At 38.2% G+C, this 15541-nt stretch overlaps 1 protein-coding gene across 5 annotated transcripts in view; it reads left to right on the forward strand.

Annotated features, from left to right (window-relative positions):
- The window catches only part of RALGPS1 (Ral GEF with PH domain and SH3 binding motif 1), a 658499-nt gene that overhangs the window by 36914 nt on the left and 606044 nt on the right, over positions 1–15541 (forward strand). For all 5 annotated transcript variants that reach the window (XM_072631953.1, XM_072631952.1, XM_072631955.1 and 2 more), the window contains exon 2: positions 7501–7578. The gene's annotated coding sequence lies outside the window, so the exon portion shown is untranslated. The remainder of the gene's footprint in view (positions 1–7500; positions 7579–15541) is intronic.

The raw sequence follows: 15541 nt of genomic DNA on the forward strand, positions 1-15541 counted from the left end.
CATCAGTGGTGGATCATACATGGCCAGAAGCTGACCTCAAAGTTTCCAAGAGGTATACTAGAATGAGGAAGGAGTGCTGAACTCTTATTATACTCACTCATGAGAATATAGTTTAAAAATGGCATCAAAGAAATATAAAGGAGAAGGTGGGCTGATCATGTAGTAAGAGGGAGGCTGCTAGCTTGCTGAATGGATACCCATATAATATGAATAAACCAGTGTAAATGATGGACCCTTCATCCCCTTTTTATTCTTCCCCATCCCATTTATGGAAGGTCATGGATAAGAATCACATGAGATGAGAAGGTATAGATTGGTTATGATGCTCTCCTGGAGGGAATACCATATTAGTGAAATCAGAGATCTATTGAAGTAGGAGCAAATCAGCCACCTTAAAACAGATGACTGGAAATAGTGGAAAGTACACTGGGTTTGGAATCTTTGTATCTGTCCTTGCATAAGTAATTTCTCGTCTGCAGCCTTTGACACTATCAGTTACCCTTTTCTCCTTGATAATCTCTAGGTTTTAATGACACTTCCTCCTGGTTCTCTTCTTACTTATTTGACTGTTCTCTCAGTTTTCTTAGCTACTAGGGGACACCCTAGGGCTCTGTCCTGGGACCTCTTCTCTTCTCTCTATATTATTTCATTTGGTGATCTCATCAGCTAGCTAGGTGGTGAAGTGGATAGAGCACCAGTGCAGGAGTCAGGAGGACCTGAGTTCAAATCTCACCTCAGACACTTGACACTCACTAGCTGTGTGATCTTGGGCAAGTCACTTAACCCCAGTTGCCTCATCCTGGGCCATCTCCAGTCATCCTGATGAATATCTGGTCACTGGATTCAGATGGCTCTGGAGGAGAAGTGAGGCTGGTGACCTGCACAGCCCTCCCTCACTCAGAACAAAGTCAAGTGCAAGTCATGTCATTATTTCTCTGATGGGCATGGTCTTCTTCAGCAACAAAGAACAAACACACATGTATTAAATTATCATCTCTGTGCTAATGAGTCTCACTTCTACTTATCTAGCCCTAACCTCTTTGCTGATCTTTAGTCCTGCATCTTCAGCTGCCTTTCATACATCTCAAACTGGAGGTCCCATAGGCTTTTAAATTTCAACATGTCCAAAACCGAGTTCGTTATCTTTTCCCCCAAATCTTCCTCTCTTGCTGACTTTTCTAGTATTATGGAGGGTACCACCATCTTTCTAGTCACCTAAGCTTGACTCCTTACTCTCTCTTGCCCCTTCAATATTCAGTCTTTGTCCAGGGCCTGTCAATTTTCCCTTGATAATATGTCTTGCATATGTCCCCTTCTCTCCTCTGACACTGCCACAACCCTGGGGCAGGTCATCATGGACTCTTGCCCAGACTGTTGCAGTAGTAGCTAATCCTGCTTGGTTTTCCTGCCTTAAGTCACTACCCTCTCCAGCCCATCCTCAGCTAAGCTGTCAAAGCAATCTTCCCAAAGGCTGTCTGTCCATGTCACAGCCCTCCCACCCCATTCAATAGACTCCAGTGGCTCTCTGTCACTTTCCAGTATTAAATATAAAATCCTGTTTGGCATGCAAAGAACTTTATAACCTGGCCTTTCCTACCTTTCCAGTCATCTTACATTTTACTCCCCTTCATGTATTTTGAAATCTAGTGATGCAGACTCCTTGTGATTTCTCACACCAGATACAGTGTCTCCTGATTTTGGGCATTTTCATTGGCAGTGCCCCATGCCTTCCTCGTCATCCATGCCGTCTGGTTTCCTTCATGTCCTAGCTAAAATACAGCCTTCCATAATTAGTCTTTCCTGATCCCATTTAACTCTAGTGTCTTCTCTCTGTTGACTGTTTCTAATTTATCTTGTATGTAGCTCATTGCTACATAGTTGTTTGCATATTGTCTTCACCATTAAACTGTGAGTTCCGTGAAAGCAGGGACTGTATTTTGTCAGGGCTTAGCACAGTGGGGTCTTAATAAATGTTTACTAACTGGCTGAGTTAACCTTGAAAAATGTTTATTACATGGATAAAGAAAAAGCTCCTTTGAGATCTGCAAGTAACAGGGAAGAAGAATCACAACGTTGTTACAACATGCTACAGCAACGTGGCCATTTGTTCTTAACTCTTAAATTTAGATTAAACAATTATCAGGTGCCTTAGCATTGGATCACCTCATTGTGAACTCTCTCTCCCTACCCCAACCTGTTGTGACTTTTTATTTATCTTAAAAATTTTGTGATGTTACTTTTGAAAAAATGAGATCACAATAAGGTATTTCTAGGTGGCAGATTTGCTGGATTAGATTTTTTTTTGATTCCTTGGCTACTATTGAGTTAGCATATTACTCCCAATGTTAATAGGCAAATTGTTTTTTGTTAGTCCGATGAGTATGAGATGAATCCTCAGAGTTGTTATCACTTGCATTTTTCTAATTATTAATGATTTGAAACATTTTTCATGTGACTACTTATAGTTGGGGGATTTTTTCTTTGAAACTGAATTTGACGATTTATCAATTGGGAAATAATTTTATAAATTTAATTCACTTCCTTATATATTTTGGAAATGAGAGCTTTATCAAAGAAACTCACTGCAGAGATGTTTTGGGTGGATATCTTAGCACAGGCACACAATTGTGCCTTTTGTATTTTTTGTGTATCCTTCTAAAGAACAATCCCCATATTTCATAGACTTAGGCAGAGCCAGAACTGGAAGAGATTTTAACTTAGCTTTACAGCTGAGAAAATGGAGTCCTAGAGGGACTGAGTAATTTGTGAAAGGTTAGTAGTAGAGCTGAGAAGGAGGAGATGTTGGGATTTAGGCTAACTCTTCATCCTATGTTGGTGCCTAGTAATTCAGGTTATTTGCACTAGAAATGGTTCATTAGCCCCATTAGAATAATCCTTGGCAGTCAGGTGCCCAATGCCATAAGACTAGTCCATGTGTACTCTAAAAGCTCTGGGCTTTTTGCCTTGTCTCCCATGGTTATCTCACACTCTTTGGAAACCTCAATGTTGGAGGGGAGCTCAGAGGTTACCTCATCCAACCAGTGCTGGAGCAGGAGGATCCTTTACCACAGAGGTGTCAGATACTCTGCACATGCCTCCTAACGTTCCTGAGTGTGATCTGAAGCAGATTAGAATGCAATTGGGAAATATGGAACAAAAAGAAATAAAAATACAACAAAACATAGATAATATAACATTTTAAAACTAAGTCAGTTTGCACCCAGCACAGATCCTTCTCTACAGAATAATGATCGCAATTCCTACTGACACAACATTTGTAGCAAGTAGCTGTTCAGTCTTTATTTATAGGGAGGGAACCTGCAATCTTCAGCCATTTTACTTCCCGACAGTTCTAATTAATAGAAAGTTTTTCCTTTTGCTTTCTTGGACCTAATCTGCCATTGTTCCTAGTTCTCCCCTCTGGGACCAAGCAGAATAAGAGTAATCGTTCTTCTCCTTAATAGCCTTTCTAATACTTGAAGACAGCTTTCATGTCTCCCCCTGCTCCCCTGCCCCCAACTCTTCTCTTCTTGAGGCTCAACATCCCCAGGTGGTTAAATATTTTTTCCTGTGGCACTAGCTATCTCCTACTTTTAAGGGCAACTGTGTGGCACAGTGGATAGAGCACTAAGAATGGATCCAGGGAGACCCCAGTTCAGATCCAGCCTCAGACACTTATTAGCTGTTTGACCTTGGGCAGGTCCCTCAACCCTCTTTGCCTCAATTTCCTCATCTGTAAAATGAGATGGAAAAGGAAATGGCAGACCACTCCAGTATCTTTGACAAGAAAATCTCAAATGAGGTCATGAAAACTCAGACATGATGGAAACAACTGCACAACAACAACAAAAATCTCCTACTCTTAGAAGGATCTCTCTTCTCACCTCCACCTCTTAGAATTCCTGACTTCCTTCAAGACAAAGTTCAAGTGCCACCTTGTATAAGAGACTTTTCCTGGTTCCCCCAGCTGCTAATGCTTGTCCAAGGCTACCTTGTATCTATTCTCTATGCTTGTATCTTATGTATGCCTATTTATGTACATGATTTCTCCCTCATTAAAATGTAAACTCCTTGAAGACAGGGACTGGCTTACTCACTTGTATTTGTATCACTAGTCTCGTACTGTGATCTTTAATAAATGCTTATTGGTCAGGAGGAGGATTGAAAACCTTAAAGCACTATATGAATGTTGCTCCTGTTGAGCTCAAAACAAGTTTTTCCTTCAGCTTCAGAAGATTCTATGATCTCACTGGTATAAGTGTTCCCTTCACTGACTCAGATCCCAACCTCTCCATGTCTCATTATATGATTTCAGGAGTTGCTGTGGCCAAAAAACATTTATCCCCTAGTGGCAAACCTTCTGGTGATAAGTTTCTCTGTACTTAGCCAGACTGACCTGAGGAGGAGAGACTCACAGTCCCTTGCCAGCCACATACTTGAAGCATTTCCAGTTGGAAGGTGTGCCAGAGGCCATATTCTATTGGCACAGTCTTCAGGAATCCAGGGTTACCTCCAAACCTTGATTAGGCATCATAGAAAGATGTTTGTTCAGTATACAAATTGGAGAGGGTGGGGGGGGGGGATCCCATCTGTCAAAAAGAAGGCTCATCCTTATTCGTGACACAGGGCTGAACTCATATAGCATCACTGCTTGGATTAGAAATCACTGGAAAGAGGCCAGTGAGCGAAAGAGGAGAAACCATGGGGAGAAGAGTTCAGAATGATTATTTTATTCCTCTCCATAAACAAAACTTTGAATGCCTGTGGAAATCCTACCTTATCTTCCAAGGGCCAGCTTAATTAACAGTGTGGTGTAATAGACAGAATACTGGTTTGGAGCAAAAAGCCTGCATTCAGATGCCTATTCTACTATTTCTTGCCTTTGTGACCTAGGGCAAGTCATTTACCCTTTCTGAGTCTCAATTTACTCATCTGTAAAGTCGGAGAAATGGATTAGAATGATATCCAAAGTCTCTTCATGTCCCAAATATCAGATTTATAAGATAAATGCTCTCTTCTCCACAACACTTTCCTTTGTTTCCTCCAGTTGGAAATGTTTTCTTCCTTGTTCCTAACAGCAGTTTGTAATCACTTTTCTGATCCTGTCCTAGTGTATTCTGCTTTATAACCCCTTTATAGTTGCTGCATATGTTTATGTGTTATCGCTTTGCTAGACTGTAAGCTCCATGAGGATAGGGACTGTGTCCAATTTAAGCTTTGAGTATTTCTTACTGTTTTGCTGAGTGAATGAATGAGGTCATCCTCTTCCTTATCTCTCTCCCTCAACAACGTTATTTCTGTTCAATTTGCAAGCTTTGATTAACACACACTATTTTCAGGAATAATTCATTTGCTCAAAGTTCCTACTGTTCTCATGGACCCAATCTTATGCATCTGGATAGCTGGTGTGCATTTTGCAATGTCTTTTGTTAATTAGAATGTGAACAATATGGCTATTGAGAAATGGTGTGGCGTTTTCTAAGAATGTTATATTTTATCAAAAAATCTGTATTTGAGCACTCAAATTATATGACCATAGACAAATCACTTAACCATAGGACCATAAAATTCCAGGACTAGGAGAGACCCCCTCGCTTTACAGATGAGTTACCTGAGGACCAGTATGAAAGGGCAGAGTTGAGACTTGAATCCAGGTATACTGACTTAAGTCCAGGGCTCTTTCCGTAATATTTCATTTTCTCTAAGGAGTGATATTGATGTTTTTTAGTCTGTTTGTTATCTACAGAATGGCTATAATAATCATTCTACTATCTAATTTACAGAATTGTGATGAAATTTGTTGTGTAAACATTTAATGAAGTGATATACCAGAACCATTCACCTCTTATCTCCTCAAGGACAGGGAGCCCAGGGCCTTCCTTTCTTTTACCCTAGCTTGCTACAGTGGGTCACAGGAAGACAGACCTGCTACCACTGAGCAGAACCATATAACTTTGCCTTTCCTAACCAACCCTCGTTGTCCAGTACCCATAGGATGCTTGTTTGTCCGCTAGATGCTAACCTTTCCCTCTCTCTGCCTGTAGTATTTGAAACTCCATTCTAGTCTAATCGGGGGTATATTATCCTTTTTACAGGGTGCTGTCTTCCCTGCCACTACACTTCATGGAGGGCCTTGCTGTCCACCCTACCACTTATACTGCCTGAATTCTACCTGGGCTATCCACCTGTCATGAACTGAACATAAAGATGAACCCTGCTTTATTTGTTGTCTTCCTCTATTAGAATGCAAACTTCTTGAAGCAGGAATTGACTGAATTTTCTGTTTGTGTCCCTAGCACTTAGCACAGTAAGCACTTCACACATAGTAAGCACTTAATGCTTTCCTATTCCATTATTCATTGAGGAATCCATCAAATCTCTGGTATGGGTTCTCGTTCCTCTGGTGCAGATCATACCCACCCACCCCTCATCCCACAGGATGTTTGTCCATTTCCTTCCACAAAAGTCCCCAAGATCCTTAATATATCATGGAGACCAGTGTAACCCTGGGTTTATCTCTCTGCTATCCTTTCCTCTTACTGTGTGTGACTACCGTACTTTCTTTTCTGGTCAGATATGCCTGTGGTGTCTTTTTTGTCATTTGGTATTTTGATTGACTTGAAATTTTGATTCTGATGAAACCGTGGTATCATGTGATTTGCAGATACACAGTGTGGCTAAGACAGTGTTGATATAAGAAAGAAGTTTTCATGGCAATGAATGATGGCATTATTTTGTAAGTTATTGATAACACAGACAAGCAGTATAATATAGACAATAGAGAATCGTCGTCAAAATTAGAAAGTTCTGGATTCAAGTCTCACCTCTGAGTGAAGTGATTTGGCCAAGGTTTTCCAAAGGATTTTATATGGATTATCTCGTTTAATATTTGTAAAAGTCCTATGATGTAGGCAGTACAACTATGATGATTCCTTCATCATATGGAGAGACATTGAAGTCCAGAGAAGGAAAGCAACTTAACTATGGTTACATAGATAGTAAGTATCAGAGTTCACATTTGAATCAAAGCTACCCTATTCTAGGTCAAATGTTCTTTCCTTTTTGTCATACTGCTTCCTGGATGACTTCCCTAATAAGCCATCCTCCCAAACCCATGGGCTCTCCTCAGCTCTGGGAAGATCATAGAATGTCAGAGTTGGAAGAAATCTTAGACTATAGGATATCAGATCATAGACTATTAGACCTGCAAGAGACTTTAGAGATCTATCTAGTCAACTCCCTTACTTAAAAGCATTGGATGGGCATGTTAAACTAATTTCCTCTATCTTGTATGTTGGATAGACTCATGAGTCCATTGAGAAATTGAACAGGATATGTAGAACATTATTTCAGTAGGATAAGTTGTTCCATGTTTTAAATTCTAGACTCACTGGAGCACCTAAGATGTTTGTAAGTTAGAGAACGTATGTGTGGCTGAAAACTGAACAATCCAACATGTGCAACATTGGGTCAATGAAATTGTTTCCTTTTCTTTTCTAGAACTTGCTGTTTTGAAAAAAATGTGCCCTTAATCTGCATCTGGTGAATTGGCAATATGTACAGCAATGTAGATGACAGGTAAGTTCACTTCCTCTGAACTTGAAATCTGATCACTTTTCATTTAGTTTTGCTTCTATTATGTACAGGTAACTATGTGAGCAATAAACTAAGGCTGAACATCTGTGACTGAATTTCTGTGAACAGAAATTACTGTTGTGATCTAATCCAGCTTTGGAGGTATTAGACATTTATTTGATATTTTTAATGATGTCATTCTTTTCTTTTTTTGTGAAAAAGTTTAATGTAAACACATACACTAAAGGAAAAGGCAGTTACATAATGTTAAAACTTCATATATGATGAACATAAATAATTTTAGTTCAGCATGATTAAGAGTATTATAAGATTAAGAAATTACAAAGCCAATCTTAGAGAAAAAATTACTAAATATATAAAATAGGATCTTAATTACCTATGCAACATGAAGAATCTCACAAATGCAAGAAGAATAGAAAGGTTCAAAACAATCCTTCAGTTAAGACCATGAGAAGACTATAGCCAATATGCCATACTTAGGGCAATTTTGTTAACTAGGAAAAAAAGAATTATGCTTATTTATAGAAACTGAAAGGATGAAATACAGAAGTTATAGTTTGTAACAAACTTTCCCAGGTTGAACCTCTGATGGTTTAAGAATAAGCAAATTAGTGTTTAAGCAATCTCCTTTTTTGACAGTTGTTCATATCTGCTTACATGGCTGTGCTCTGATCAATCCTGAGTGGCTCCTGATGCCGGCCATAGTAGTCAGCTATCAAGAGGAAGAAATTATAGACAGAAAAAAAAATACAGTTTCCTTCCCAAAATGTCATTTTTTTTCTGATACTGCAACCTGGCATAAAAGAAACCTCTTAATTCTCATAAGAGCAGATCATAAGCTCTGGTGCATTCTACCAAGAAGAAAAGGTATTGCGTATGGGTGCAAATGAATCCAAAGGACCAACCTAGCTTGATCTGGAGAGGCTCATGACCAGAAGACTGGTCATCATGGCATAATGGTGTTTTTTTGCCATGACAACTCCTGAAACCTTCTCCACAGGCTTGTAATGGCTGGAATCTGCATCAGTCAGGGGAGAGGGATTGCTTGTATAGATGAAATTTTAGATCTTTGAAATAATAAAGTATTTAAGGATATATATGATCATTATTGGACTGTCTGGAAATTCAGCACAATTGATAAGTAGTTCAAATAAGTGATTGTGATTAATATTATTTTTATACAATCAATCCAGATTCTTTGCTTTTCTATTAATTCTTGAAAACCCATAAAAATGAATCAAAGTTGAACACTTCCTTGAGATCATGTACAGACTCATTTGAATTCAATAAGCACTTATTAAGTACCTGTTTTATGCAAGGCATTCATTGTGCTGAGGTTATAGTTAAAATAAAGACAACAAACCTCACCAATTATAAGATACATATCCTGGATCTGACTTCCTAATAGTAGGAGTTCCCCATCTCTTCCTCTTTCCATCTCTCCATCATGCCAATGACAATCTTCTTATTGCCAGCTTCCTCATACATCCTTATCATCCTTAATGCATCACCTCAGAGGGTCTTTGATCAGAAAATCTGACTGGTCCCTATTTCATTCATTGTGTAGCTTACTAGGAGAGGCCAGGCCAAATAGTCTTATGGGAAGAAGGGGCAATAGACATAAGGAGATGGGGGTGTATGTGAGAATGCATGGGTGTGCTCAAATGCAGGCCCAGGACAGAGATCTAGATCAAGCAGTAAAAGTGGGACAAGGCAGGTGCATAGGGAGGAGAGAAGACACATCTCAGAGAAGGGGAGACATCTCTCTTTCCCCTATCCTTTATATTTTCTTACTTAAATTCAGCTCAACTGTTTATCTCCCCAACTGAGGATAAAGTTTAGATGAAGCATGAGTATCTGGAGCATCAGTATAGCATATACAGCATGACATGATAAGTGCATTAGAATGGTTTGATCAGAATACATATACAATTTGTGCATTCCCTGGCCTGTTTCTACAGCTTCCTGGATCCTCAGTCCTGCAGCTACAGGCCATGCCTGAAAGCACGAGGAGGAAGATGAGGAGGGGGATCTTTTCTAGGCTTGTCTTAAGCTAAACAAGACCAGGGGTAGATCACAGTTTGGTGTTAGATTGAGTTTCAAGTGCTTTTCTCTACCACATGCTAGCTGTGTGACCTTGAATTAATTGTATCACTTCTCTTTACCTCAGTTTCTTCATCTGTAAATTAGAGATTATAATATCTGTACTGTTTCTCACACAAGAGTATTTCCAGGTAAGTTTTTTAGGGACTATAGAAATGGGAGTTTATTATTGTTATTTCAGATTGGGGAGTAAGGCTATGTAAATGGGGACAGTTGGGACTGGGAATTGTACTGAATAATTTCTTTGGCAGCTTTTCCAAGTCAGGTATTCTCATTCTCATCCATAGCTACTCTTCTCCAAAATTCTGCTTTCTGCAAAATGCAGAGGAATAAAGGACCAAAAAATTCAGCAAAACCAGTGTAAAAATCTGACATGTTCCATACCCATGAACCTCTGTAAATGAATTGGGGGATAGGAGAAAATATTATCTCATATCTCTTCTTTGGGGCCAAACTTGTTCTTTTACATTTTTCAGCTTTTGTTTTCCATTGCTTTATGATTGTTTTTCTTTCTGCTTATATTGTTGTAGTTCTTGTATGTAATGTTTTCCTGGCTCTGCTTATTTCACTTTGCAGTTGTTCATGGAAGTCTTTCTCTGTTTCACTGAATTTATCATATTCATTTCTTACCACACAGTCAAATTCAGTTGCATTCATGTACTTGCAATTCATGTTCACTTATTTAGCCTCTTTCGCAATAGATGGACATCTACATTTTTCCAGTTCTTTGATTACAACAAAGAAGGATGCTATAAATATTTTGATATTTACAGTTGTTTTTTTTTTATTTTTTTGTCAATGACCTCTTGGAAGGCTATATGACCAGTGGTGAAATCTGGCTCAAAGGGAATGGGCATTGTAATTACATTACTTGCAAAATTCTAAATTACTTTCCAGAATGGTTGTACTAGTTCACAGTTCCACTAGTAATATGTTAATTTACCAATGTATTCAGTTTTAATAATTATGATCCATATGTAGTACCTCAGGTTTAAAGTACAAGATTAATGGTAATAATGAAGCATCAAGTTTATTGAATTTTTTTTCTTATAACAGTTGAGGAAACCTAGGCTTAGGGAGGTAAAGTGATTTTATACAAGATTATACAGTTAAGAGGTATCAGAGGTATCAAATTAAATTGCACATATTAAAAAATCTTACTGATGTCCTCTGATACATCACTGTGGCATAGGGAAGACCCTGGACTCTTTGAGGCTTTATCACTGGAGCACAAGCTCTGATAGGCCCTACTAAGGTGAAAAGCTTTGCTCTGTCCTATTTGTTTCATTATTGTATATGTTGTTTCATTATTATAATTTTCTTTGACATAATTAATTGTTTCTGTGATTTGTTCTTTGACCCACTTGTTATTTGGAATTTCCTTGTTAAGTCTCTATTTGGGTTTGTATCTTTTGTTTTATAGTTCCTTCATAAATAACTTTTTAAAAATTGCATAATGGCCCATAAAGGATGTATTTACTACTTCTGCCTTTTTACATTTGTTCATAATGTCTCTGTGCCCTGATATATGATCAATTTTTATAAAAGTTCCATATAGCTCTGGGAAACACATATACTCTTTTCTAGTCCCATTTAGAAGATACCATAAAGTCTGTTACCTCTAGTTTCTCCATCAATTTTTTCAGTTCCATATTTTCCCTTTTTATTCAGTGTCTCTAAAACTGAAAAAGAGACACTAAAGTCTCTTATTACTGTTGTGTTACTATGTATGTATTCTTGTTGTTCATTAAATGTTTCCTTATGAATTTAGACGCTGAGGCATTTTGAGCATATACGTTTAGTACTAATATTGATTTGTAATCTGTGGTTCCTTTCAGCATAATGTAGTTTACTTGTGTTATCATTTTGTTTTTTGTATATTTGTTTTTTCTTTCTCAAATATCTTGATTGCAACTCTTACAAAAGTCAGATTCACTTTATGCAGAGAAAACTTTTTTCTATCCCCTCAGTTTTAGTCTGTGTCTATCTTTTTTTTTCTTTCAAATTTGTTTCTCATAAGCAACAAGTTGTGGGATTTTGTTTTCTTATCTGTTTTGTCACTCTTGTTTAGTTTTATTGAATTGTTTAATCCATTCACATTTAAAGTTAAGAGGTAGGTTTATGTTTTCCTCCAATTTGTCTCTAATATTGTTTTTTAAAAGTAATGGCTCTTTTCTTTCTTCTGCTATAAACACAGTACTATGTTTCAGAGAGTTACGAGATGTATGACCCTGGGCAAGTCATTTAATTGCATTATAATAACACCTACTTCTTGGTGTTGTAGAGAGGATAAAAATGAGATAATATTTGTAAAGCACTCTGCAGATTTTATAGAACTATGTTATTATTAACTGCATTCTTGGATAATGAAAGAATTAGCAAGTGTGATTGCTGAGCCACTGTCAATAATATTTGAAATATTTTGGGAAATGGAAGAGGTATCAAAGGATAGCAGAAAGGCAAATGTCTCAAGTTTTTAAAAAGAGAAGAGAACAAGAGGCTACAAACATTAGACCAGTGACCTTGGGTTCTATTCCCAGGACAAATCTAGAGCAGATTTTTAAAGAGATAGTTGTGAATATCTAGATAGAAAAGAGGTATTTATGAAAAGCCAGAATGCCTTCATCAAGAATAGGTCATGCAAATTAACCTCATTTCCTTTTTTTCAGTTTTACTAAACTAGTAGATGGGGAAATGCTTTGGATATAGATTCTAGCAGAGCCTTGGTCAAAGTAATTTATGGAGAAGATGGAGAGAAGTGAATTAGATGGTAATATAATTAAGTAGATTAAGAACTGTCTGGATGGCTAGACTCAAAGAGTAGTCAACAATAGTGCAGGGCCAGCTTGGTGGGGAGTTTCCAATGGGCTCCCTCACGGATCTTTTCTCGACCTATTCTGTTTAACATTGATGACTTGAATAGAGGCATAGATGGCATGCTCATCAGATTTGCATATAACACAAAGCTAGAAAGGATAAGATGGTGAATGAGAGTCAGTTTCAACATGAAGTTCAATAGGGATAAATTTAAAGTTTATTATTGGGTACCAAAAAACTCAACCTCACCATGCAAGATGTGGGAGGCATGTTAGATAGTAGTTCTGAAAAAGAGATGATGCTTTTAGTAGACTACAAAGCAGTGTGACATGGCAGTCAAAAAAGTTAATGCAGTCTTGGACTGTGTTAAGAGAGGGATAGCTTCCAGGAATATAGAGATGAAAGCCCCACTCTACTCTGCCCTTATTAGACCTCATCCATATTATTATCTTCAGTTCTGAGTCTGTGGTTTGAGAAAAACATTAATAAATGTCGAGAGGAAGTCAATCAGGATGGTGAAGGACCTTGATTCAGTCTTCTAAGATCAATTAAAGGACCTAAGAAAGTTTAATCTGGACAAGAGAAGATGTAGGGAGGGGAAGAGAGACATCATAAAATGCAATATTTGTAGGAGCTATTATGTGGAAGAGAGATTGATTACATTTGTTCTATTTAGTCCCAGTGAGCAGAACTAGGAATAGGGGTGGAAATTTCAAAGAGACAAATTTAAGCTTGATGTCGAGAAAAATATCCTAATTAGAGCAATCCAAAAGTTAAATGGGACACTTTGAAGCATGGTGGGATTCCCCTCCTTGGAGGTCTTCATGCAGAGGCTGGATGACCCCTTGCCAGATATGATATAGTGGAGAGTCCTTTTGTGGGTAGATTGGATTTGATTGCCCCTGATGTGCCTCAAAGCTCTTAATTTCTGTGATTCTGTCTGCAAGCAGAGACTGGGAGGCAATTTGATGTCTTACAGTAGGGATTCCTTCTATAAATATATTGAATGAGATGGTCCTTTTAAATTCTCAAATTCTGTGATTTCTTTTCCATTCAATTTTATTTGTTTTCAGTTCCAGATTTACTCCCTTTTCTACCCACTGAGAAGGTAAAAAAATACAAATATGAAGTCATGCCAAAAAATTTCTACATTAGCCATGTTAAAAGAAAGAAATAGAAAAAATATGTTTCAATATGTACTCAGAGTCCACTAGTTCTCTCTCTGGAGGTAGATAGCATGTTTCATTATGAGTTCTTTGGAACACTGGTGCATCATTGTGTTGATCAGAGTTATTAAGTCTTTCACAGTTGTAATATTGCTGTTTCTGTGTAAATTAATTATTCTCTTGATTCTACTTGCTTTTCTCTTATCAGTTCATCTAAATCTTCCCAGATTTTTCTGAAACCACCTCCTTCGTGATTTCTTTCAGCACAATAGTGTTCCATCTCTGTGATGTTTTTATGAAGTTGTGATATATGCTGGTGGGAGCATGTATATGAATGAAACCATTTATCCTTGAAATATCAGAGCAAAAAATCACCTAGCCCCTCAGAAAATGCCAAATTTAAGAGAATTCTTGCATCTCAATCTGAAGCTTGGCAAATTGGGACTTAGCAGCCTGGAAAAAATGAGAAACTCTACAAATGGTCATCAGTGAAAAGTAGGTTGCTTCATCTAATTCCCCATGGATGTACTTTAGGAAATGTCAGCATGCTTGTACTAGTTTTACTTAGTAGGACTCAGCATTCACAATGGGGCTGAGGATAATTATTTAGGTCAGTTGGCCAGCTACAAATACTGGACCAGATTTATGCTGTGTGAATAGAAAAAAGAAATTAACCTGAAGAGGCCAGGAGCGATGAGGACAACACAGCGCTCTAAAAAGAATTCTTGACTGAGAGAAAATAAAGTTGGGATTTGCATTTCCCTTTCCTTCCTTCTCCTCTCCAAAGGAAGGTAAATTTGGATGGCCAAAAGATGCCCAGTTGACTTGGGTTTTACTGGCTCCTTTCCTTTCCTTTCCTTTCCTTTCCTTTCCTTTCCTTTCCTTTCCTTTCCTTTCCTTTCCTTTCCTTTCCTTTCCTTTCCTTTCCTTTCCTTTCCTTTCCTTTCCTTTCCTTTCCTTTCCTTTCCTTTCCTTTCCTTTCCTTTCCTTTCCTTTCCTTTCCTTTCCTTTCCTTTCCTTTCCTTTCCTTTCCTTTCCTCTTTCCTTTCCTCTTTCTTTTCCTCTTTCCTTTCCTTTTTTTCTCTTCTCTTCTCCTGTCCTGTCCTGTCCTGTCCTTTCCCAAAACCTTAAGCCTACTGCACTCTGAAGCTGGGATGCCAATGGGCCCTTGCCTAAGAGCTCTTTTGTACCCTCCTAGTTTTAGAGTGATTATCAACAGTAACTGTTGCTGTTTGCCTCCCGGCCTAATGTCTTTCTTTGCCTCATTAAAGGGACCATGCCCTGGCTACTTCTTAAACAGGCTTATTCAATGGATGGGCATTGCCTCACCCTAAGTGAGTACCGGCAAAGACCTTGGCCTAAAGAGTCCAAGGTCTCCCAGTGCATCTTGGGTCATCTCCACTCATCCTGATGAATATCTGGTCACTGGATTCAGATGACTCTGGAGGAGAAGTGAGGCTGGTGATCTGCACAACCTCCCTTACTCAAAACAAAGTCAAGTGCAAGTCATGTCATCATTTCTCTGGCAGCATGGTCTTCTTTGGCTATTTACTGCCTCTGTGACCTTGAGCAAAGAATTTAACCCATTTGGGCCTCAATTTCTTACCTGTGAAATGGAAAGGTTTCACTAGATGACTTCTAGGGTCCTTTCCAATGCTACTTCTGTGATCCTAGAATACCATGAGGTAATATATGAAAAGCACCTTCTAAAACTTTGGGGCTCAGAAAAGTGAACTGTTTACAGTTTCCTTAGCTGTAAAATTAGGACAATATTATTTGACCTGCCTCAGATTAAATATAATGTGTATAAAAGTACACTGTAAACCTTTCAGAATTATAAAAATATAAACTCTTACTAC

This window comes from Notamacropus eugenii, chromosome 1 (assembly GCF_028372415.1).
Source record: "Notamacropus eugenii isolate mMacEug1 chromosome 1, mMacEug1.pri_v2, whole genome shotgun sequence".
Lineage (NCBI taxonomy): Eukaryota > Metazoa > Chordata > Mammalia > Diprotodontia > Macropodidae > Notamacropus > Notamacropus eugenii.